Raw genomic sequence first — 8,186 nt, forward strand, 5'->3', positions numbered from 1 at the left:
TTGAGGGCAGGAGGAGGAGGAGACCACAGAGGATGAGATGGTTGGATGGCATCACTGACTCAATGGACATGAGTTTGGGTAAACTCTAGGAGTTGGTGATGGACAGGGAAGCCTGGCATGCTGCAGTCCATGGGGTTGCAAAGAGTTGGACAAGACTGAACGAATGAACTGAAAGCAGTGGAAGAATAAAATACAGAATGTAATAAAAGAGTAACTCTAAGATATAAGGGAACACTATATGGGACCCTAGGGCCAAAAGAGGACAAGCTATGGAGTAAAGGCAAGCTTGGCAGATAAGCCCTCTCTCTGAGGTTGGGGTTCAGATCTCACTGAAGAAGGTATAGTTGCATAAGGTGGATGGCAGACAAGTTTGCAGGTTTGTAGTCAATGCAGAAGCAGAGCTGGCCCACAGTCACTGATCAAGCAGGAGGGAAACCTCCAGGGTGCAGGTGAGCTGTAGAAAGGGGCTGGGTGCCTGAGAGGGAATAGAGGCGCTACTGTGGGCCTGAGGCACAGAATACAATGTCCATGGTGGGAGGGCTGTGGTGTTGGGGGGGTCAGAGGAGACAGCCCTCGGAGTTAGCAGAGGGCCTGAGGGTGGTGGTGTGGGTGGGAGGCCTGCAGTGTGCAGTGTCTGCATTGACAGGGCTGCGGGAGGGTGATCACCGGGCTCTGCTCTGGCTGCAAGGTCAACAAATAGTAATGCGGAGCCAGTGGATGAGGAGACAGACCAGAGGGATAAAATAGAAAACCTATAAATAGGCACAAGGACATATCAGAAATAAGTACAAAAGTAACAAATCAATAGAAGAAAGATGGACTTTAAGAAATTGTGCTGGGGGAGTTCTGCGGTGGTCCAGTGGTTAGGATTCTGGGCTTTCATTGCTGTGGTCTGGGTTCAATACCTGGTTGGAGAACTGGCTGCAGTGCAGCCAAAAAAAAAAAAAGAAAGAAAATGTTGGTATAGTTGTTTAACTCAGTAGCAAAAGCTGAAATTAGATCTGTAATTCATTCCATATGTAAAAGTCAAGTCAAATGGATCAGGTATTTAAAAGTAAAATATGCAACCATATGGGCAACTGAACAAAAAGCACCAGAAAAAACTAGGTGAATTCCTCTATGTTGCTATTCAGTCGATGAGTCATGTCCAACTCTTTGCAAGCACGCCAGGATTCTCTATCCTCCACTATCTCCTGGAGTTTGCTCAAGTTCATGTCCATTGAGTTGGTGATGCTATCAACCATCTCATCCTCTGCTGCCCTCTTCCCCTTTTGCCTTCAATCTTTCTCAGCAGCAGGGTGCTCATTTCCATTGAGTTGGCTCATATAACCAGAATTTATAGAAAGAATTCTAAGACTCAGGTCCAGATGCAATAAAAGAAGAGAGCTGGTAAAACTGTCTGTATGAAAATAAAAATCTTTCACAGGGCAAACAATAGAGAGATTAACAGGCAGAGAGATAAAATCAAGAGACAACTGGCAAACTCTAAAAACTGAGGGGAAAATAAACCAAAATCCAGAGGAAAATATGGACAAAATCACTGAATAGACAATTTACATGAAAATATACTTTAATAGCCTGTAAATATATGAAAAGAAATCTATCATTTATAATTTGAAGGGTAAAAATGAAAACTACAATTAAAGAATGAAGGCAGTGAAGATGGTGAAGGACCTTCTAAAATTCTCTCCTCCATAAAAGTAATGACAATGGATTAGAATAAAAAATTTTAAACTCAAGAAATTAGTCACAGACTTGAGACTGGGGAGCATTTATATGAGAAAAATGACTGACATGAAAAGAACAACAAGCTCTGTGGTATTTCAGCTTGTCCTGTTTCCATCCATCAAGGCTTCCATGTGGACTTGAAAACTAACAGCCTGCTGTCGTGGTGAAAACTAGCAGCCTGGCAGCCACTGGAGAGGACAGAACAAGGCTGGAATTCCTGTAAAGCACCCCTTCCCAGAGAACTCTCATTATTTGACCTATCTGGTGGGTCCCTGGAAGACCCCAGTTGCAAAACTGACAATATTTGACCAGACTCAAAGTTTGCCTGGGGCAAACACCATTTTCTCTGGGGGCATTTATTAAAAATCACTCTAGGTATTTTTTGAACATCACATCTGCCTGAGGCAGTGGGTAACAGATCTGATACTTCACACGCTTCTTCCTAAAAATGAAACAGAGAATTGAGAGTAAATAAAAACACCTCTGGCGGCGCTGGCCTCAGAAGCTGAGGAGAGCTGGAGGAGGTAGCGGCAGCGGGAAGTTGCTGCACTTTGGTGTCAACTGCAATTCATTAGGGATCCTTTCTCAGACTCCAGCTAGAAGTGAGTGTTCACATAAGCGAAGCCACCATTCTGCTTTGAACACCTCAAAAGGGGAGAACGAATTTATTAGGAGTGAAAAACAAGAGCTTGCTAGAAGCCAAAGAAAATAATAAAAAGTCCAGAACTAGGGCCCTTCCAAATTGGGAAAGGAGTACATCAAGGCTGTACACTGTCACCCTGCTTATTTAACTTATATGAAGAGTACATCATGGGAAATGTCGGGCTGAATGAAGCACAAGCTGAAATCAAGATTGCTGGGAGAAATATCAATAACCTCAGATATGCAGATGACACCATCCTTACAGTAGAAAGCAAAGAAGAACTAAAGAGCTTCTTGATGAAAGTGAAAGAAGTGAGTGGAAAAAGTTGGCTTAAAACTCAACATTTAAAAAATGAAGACCATGGCATATGGTCCCATCACTTCATGGCAAATAGATGGGGAAACAGTGGAAACAGTGACAGACTTTATTTTTGGGGCTCCAACATCACATGGACTTCACCAGATGGTCAACACCGAAATCAGATTGATTATATTCTTTGCAGCCAAAGATGGAGAAGCTCTATACAGTCAACAAAAATAAGACCAGGAGCTGACTGTGGCTCAGACCATGAACTCCTTATTGCCAAATTCAGACTTCAATTGAAGAAAGTAGGGGAAACCACTAGACCATTCAGGTATGACCTAAATCAAATCCCTTATGATTATACAGTAGAAGTGAGAAATAGATTTAAGGGACTAGATCTGATAGAGTGCCTGATGAACTATGCACTGAGGTTCGTGACATTGTACAGGAGACAGGGATCAAGACCATCCCCATGGAAAAGAAATGCAAAAAAGCAAAATGGCTGTCTGGGGAGGCCTTACAAATAGCTGTGAAAAGAAGAGAAGCAAAAAACAAAGGAGAAAAGAAAAGATATAAGCATCTGAATGCAGAGTTCCAAAGAACAGCAAGGAGAGATAAGAAAGCCTTCCTCAGCGATCAATGCAAAGAAATAGAGGAAAACAACAGAATGGGAAAGACTAGGGATCTTTTCAAGAAAATTAGAGATACCAAGGGAACATTTCATGCAAAGATGGGCTTGGTAAAAGACAGAAATGGTATGGACCTAACAGAAGCAGAAGATATTAAGAATAGGTGGCAAGAATACACAGAAGAACTGTACAAAAAAGATCTTCATGACCCAGATAATCATGATGGTGTGATCACTGACCTAGAGCCAGACATCCTGGAATGTGAAGTCAAGTGGGCCTAAGAAAGCATCACTACGAACAAAGCTAGTGGAGGTGATGGAATCCCAGTTGAGCTATTTCAATTCCTGAAAGATGATGCTGTGAAAGTGCTGCACTCAATATGCCAGCAAATTTGGAAAACTCAGCAGTGGCCACAGGACTGGAAAAGGTCAGTTTTCATTCCAATCCCCAAAGAAAGGCAATGCCAAAGAATGCTCAAACTACTGCACAATTGCACTCATCTCACACGCTAGTAAAGTAATGCTCAAAATTCTCCAAGCCAGGCATCAGCAATATGTGAACTGTGAACTTCCAGATGTTCAACCTGGTTTTAGAAAAGGCAGAGGAACCAGAGACCAAATTGCCAACATCCGCTGGATCATCGAAAAAGCAAGAGAGTTCCAGAAAAACATCTATTTCTGCTTTATTGACTATGCTAAAGCCTTTGACTGTGTGGATCACAATAAACTGTGGAAAATCCTGAAAGAGACAGGAATACCAGACCACCTGACCTGCCTCTTGAGAAATTTGTATGCAGGTCAGGAAGCAACAGTTAGAACTGGACATGGAACAACAGACTGGTTCCAAAGGAGTACGTCAAGGCTGTATATTATCACCCTGCTTATTTAACTTCTATGCAGAGTAAGTCATGAGAAATGCTGGGCTGGAAGAAGCACAAGCTGGAATCAAGATTGCTGGGAGAAATATCAATAACCTCAGATATGCAGATGACACCACCCTTATGGCAGAAAGTGAAGAGGAACTAAAAAGCCTCTTGATGAAGGTGAAAGAGGAGAGTGAAAAAGTTGGCTTAAAACTGAACATTCAGAAAATGAAGATCATGGCATCTGGTCCCATCACTTCATGGGAAATAGATAGGGAAACAGTGGAAACAGTGTCAGACTTTATTTTTCGGGGCTCCCAAATCACTGCAGATGGTGACTGCAGCCATGAAATTAAAAGATGCTTACTCTTTGGAAGAAAAGTTATGACCAACCTAGATAGCATATTGAGAAGCAGAGACATTACTTTGCCAACAAAGGTCTGTCTAGTCAAGGCTATGGTTTTTCCTGTGGTCATGTATGGATGTGAGAGTTGGACTGTGAAGAAGGCTGAGCGCTGAAGAATTGATGCTTTTGAACTGTGGTGTTGGAGAAGACTCTTGAGAGTCCCTTGGACTGCAAGGAGATCCAACCAGTCCATTCTGAAGGAGATCAGCCCTGGGATTTCTCTGGAAGGAATGATGCTGAAGCTGAAACTCCAGTACTTTGGCCACCTCATGCGAAGAGTTGACTCATTGGAAAAGACTCTGATGCTGGGAGGGATTGGGGGCAAGAGGAGAAGGGGACGACAGAGGATGAGATGGATGGATGGCATCACTGACTCGATGGACATGAGTCTGAGTGAACTCCGGGAGTTGGTGATGGGCAGGGAAGCCTGGCGTGCTAGGATTCATGGGGTCACAAAGAGTCGGACACGACTGAGCAACTGAACTGAACTGAACATCACTGCAGATGGTGACTGCAGCCATGAAATTAAAAGACTCTTGCTGCTTGGAAGAAAAGCTATGACAAACCTAGACAGAGTATTAAAAAGCAGAGACATTACTTTGCCTACAAAGGTCCATATAGTCAAAGCTATGGTGTTTCCAGTGATCTTGTATGGATGTGAGAGCACTAAAGAATTGATGCTTCACTGTGGTGAAGACTTTTGAGAGTCCCTTGGACTGCAAGGAGATCAAACCAATCAATCATAAAGGAAATCAACACTTAATATTCACTGGAAGGACTGAGGCTGAAGCTGAAGCTCCAGTACTTCAGCCACCTGATGTGAAGAACTGACTCATTGGAAAAGACCCTGATGCTGGGAAAGATTGAAGGCAGGAAGAGAAGGGGACGACCAAGGACAAGTTGTTTGGATGGCATCACTGACTCGATGGAAATGAGTGATCAAACTCTGGGAGATGGTAAAGGACTTAGAGGCCTGGTGTGCTGCAGTCCATGGGGTCACAGAGAGTTAGACACAACTGAACAACTCAAAAACAACAACAACAAGGGCTCCTTCTCCTACCAAACACAAAGACTCCTCTGATGAGAAATCGAAGGATCACTTTAAAGAAAAACACCAATACAGTATACTAACGCATATATATGGAATTTAGAAAGATGGTAACAATAACCCTGTGTACGAGACAGCAAAAGAGACACTGATGTATAGAACAGTCTTATGGACTCTGTGGGAGAGGGAGAGGGTGGGAAGATTTGGGAGAATGGCATTGAAACATGTAAAATATCATGTATGAAACGAGTTGCCAGTCCAGGTTTGATACACGATACTGGATGCTTGGGGCTGGTGCACTGGGACGACCCAGAGGGATGGTATGGGGAGGGAGGAGGGAGGAGGGTTCAGGATGGGGAACACATGTATACCTGTGGCATTCATTTTGATATTTGGCAAAACTAATACAATTATGTAAAGTTTAAAAATAAAATAAAATATTTTAAAAAATTAAAAAAAAAAAAGATAAATGGTCCCACAACGAGTCAAGCGAGAAGGAAAGATGGTGGAAGAGGCTCAGTGCTTCTGGTGGTAGTAGCACCTGGCCTGGCTCCAGCCACTCCAGAAGTCCCAGCACCTCCCGTGGCTCCAGCTCCAGAGGCTCCTCAGGCTCTCCGAGTCCTTCTTGGGGCAGACAGGACAACAGGTGGCATTCTTGTTACAAATCCCAAAAGGGATGAAAAGAGAAGGAAAAGGCAGAGCCCTTTCCCTAAATCCACCAAAGTCCACAGTGGGAGGCTCACCAAGAATGTGACCAAGGGTCACATCGTGGAGATATTCTCCACCTGTGGAAAAATTAAAATGACTGACATGTCTGCCGAAAAGATGTACCCCCGTCTGTCTAAAGGCTAGGCTTATGTGAAGTTTGAGAATCCGGATGAGGCTGGGAAGGTTCTGAAAGCACATGGACAGAGGAAAAATCGATGGCCAGAAGATCGCTGCTACGGCTGTGCTGACTCCCTGGCCTCAGTCGTCCCCCAGGCGAGCCAGCCCTCCCGGGAGAATGCTCCCACTGCCTCCCATGGGTGCCGCTCACCCATCACCCCCTTGGATGAAGGAGGTTGCATTCCCCCCACCCTCCACCTAAGCCCCCTGCCACTCCCTCCATAGAAGCCATTCCAGCTCCAACTCCTCTGGATAAGCAGGGCCACCAAAGTTCTGCCCCTGTGACTTATATCTCATCCAGCTCGCTTTTGTCACTTTCCCAGCTGAACTCTCTTCGTCTCTCTGAGGCAGGCTTCCAAGGTGAAGGCAGCAATTCAGATGTTTCCCAGGTGGCAGGGTTCTGGCTGCAGAAGTGTTGTTGGTTTGGGATAACGCTTGTGAAGATGCAAGGATGAGCAGAGGGCTCTACGTGGTGGTACATCCCAATCTGGGAAGATGTTTCCCCATTCCACAGATGACCTGGGGCCTATCTGGTTATCTGTGACAGAGTCCCACAGGAAAGGGCATGCCCAGCTGTCCTTCCTGGTAGCCTGGCCCTGCTCCCCTGCCTGAGCCTTCTTCTGACCGCTGGATCTAAATACCCTGTTTTCTGCCCCAAATGGTTCTTTTTGCATGTATTCTCGTGCATGCATACACACGAACACACACACACACACACACACACACACACACACACACGTCTCTCTTTCTCTGAAATTGGTAAGTTGACAATGATAACTGCCTGGTCATCACAGAACTCCCTGTTATGTTGGTTTTCATGGTATTGGTGCAGGTTACCTTAGCAACATGCAATTGCTTTTTAGGCTTTTATTGTACAGTCAGTACTATGAATTTTGTTTTGAGTTTTGTAACTTTGCAGCATTTTAGATAATATTGTGTTTGTACTTCGTTGGGCAGAGTAAAAGAGTTCTGTTGAATAAATGCATGATTAGAGAAGGCAATGGCAACCCACTCCAGTACTCTTGTCTGGAAAATCCCATGGACAGAGGAGCTTGGTAGGCTGCAGTCCATGGGGTCACTAGGAGTTGGACACAACTGAGCAACTTCACTTGCACTTTTCACTTTCATGTGTTGGAGAAGGAAATGGCAACCCACTCCAGTGTTCTTGCCTGGAGAATCCCGGGGACGGGGGAGCCTGGTGGGCTGCCATCTATGGGGTCACACAGAGTCCGACACGACTGAAGCAACTTAGCAACAGCAGCAAAATGCAAAAAAAAAGAGACTGGGCACCCTAGAAGACAGTAGTGTTTCCAGGAAGCTTAAGCAGATGATGAAAGAAAGAAGGAAATAGCTCAGAATAAAGATTCTACTTAGAGAAGATCTAAGAATCAGAGAAAGCAACCAGAAATAAAAGTGCCATGTACTAAAGAAATAGCTCTACATTGTGCAAACAAAAGAGGACAGTCTGGAACTGAAAATTACTTTTAATACCTAAATTTCCCCACCTCATACACCAGAAATTCCTTTCAAATAAATGGTCCAGAAAAACCCAACACATTCTAAACATAAACAAGAAAAATCAAACCTTGATACAAAGATACAATAATTGTTAAAAATGAGAAGCAATTATTTTTGTCAGACAAAAAGGCAATTAAAAAGTCCCTCTCACATAGTCTCTCAGT

The 8,186-nt window shown here is 44.0% G+C and overlaps 1 pseudogene; it reads left to right on the top strand.

Annotated features, from left to right (window-relative positions):
- Positions 1–1,035: 1,035 nt before the first annotated feature.
- LOC129656499 (RNA-binding protein with serine-rich domain 1-like) lies at positions 1,036–6,706 on the top strand (annotated as a pseudogene).
- The last annotated feature ends 1,480 nt before the right edge of the window (positions 6,707–8,186 follow it).

Source organism: Bubalus kerabau, chromosome 6, assembly GCF_029407905.1.
Source record: "Bubalus kerabau isolate K-KA32 ecotype Philippines breed swamp buffalo chromosome 6, PCC_UOA_SB_1v2, whole genome shotgun sequence".
NCBI lineage: Eukaryota > Metazoa > Chordata > Mammalia > Artiodactyla > Bovidae > Bubalus > Bubalus kerabau.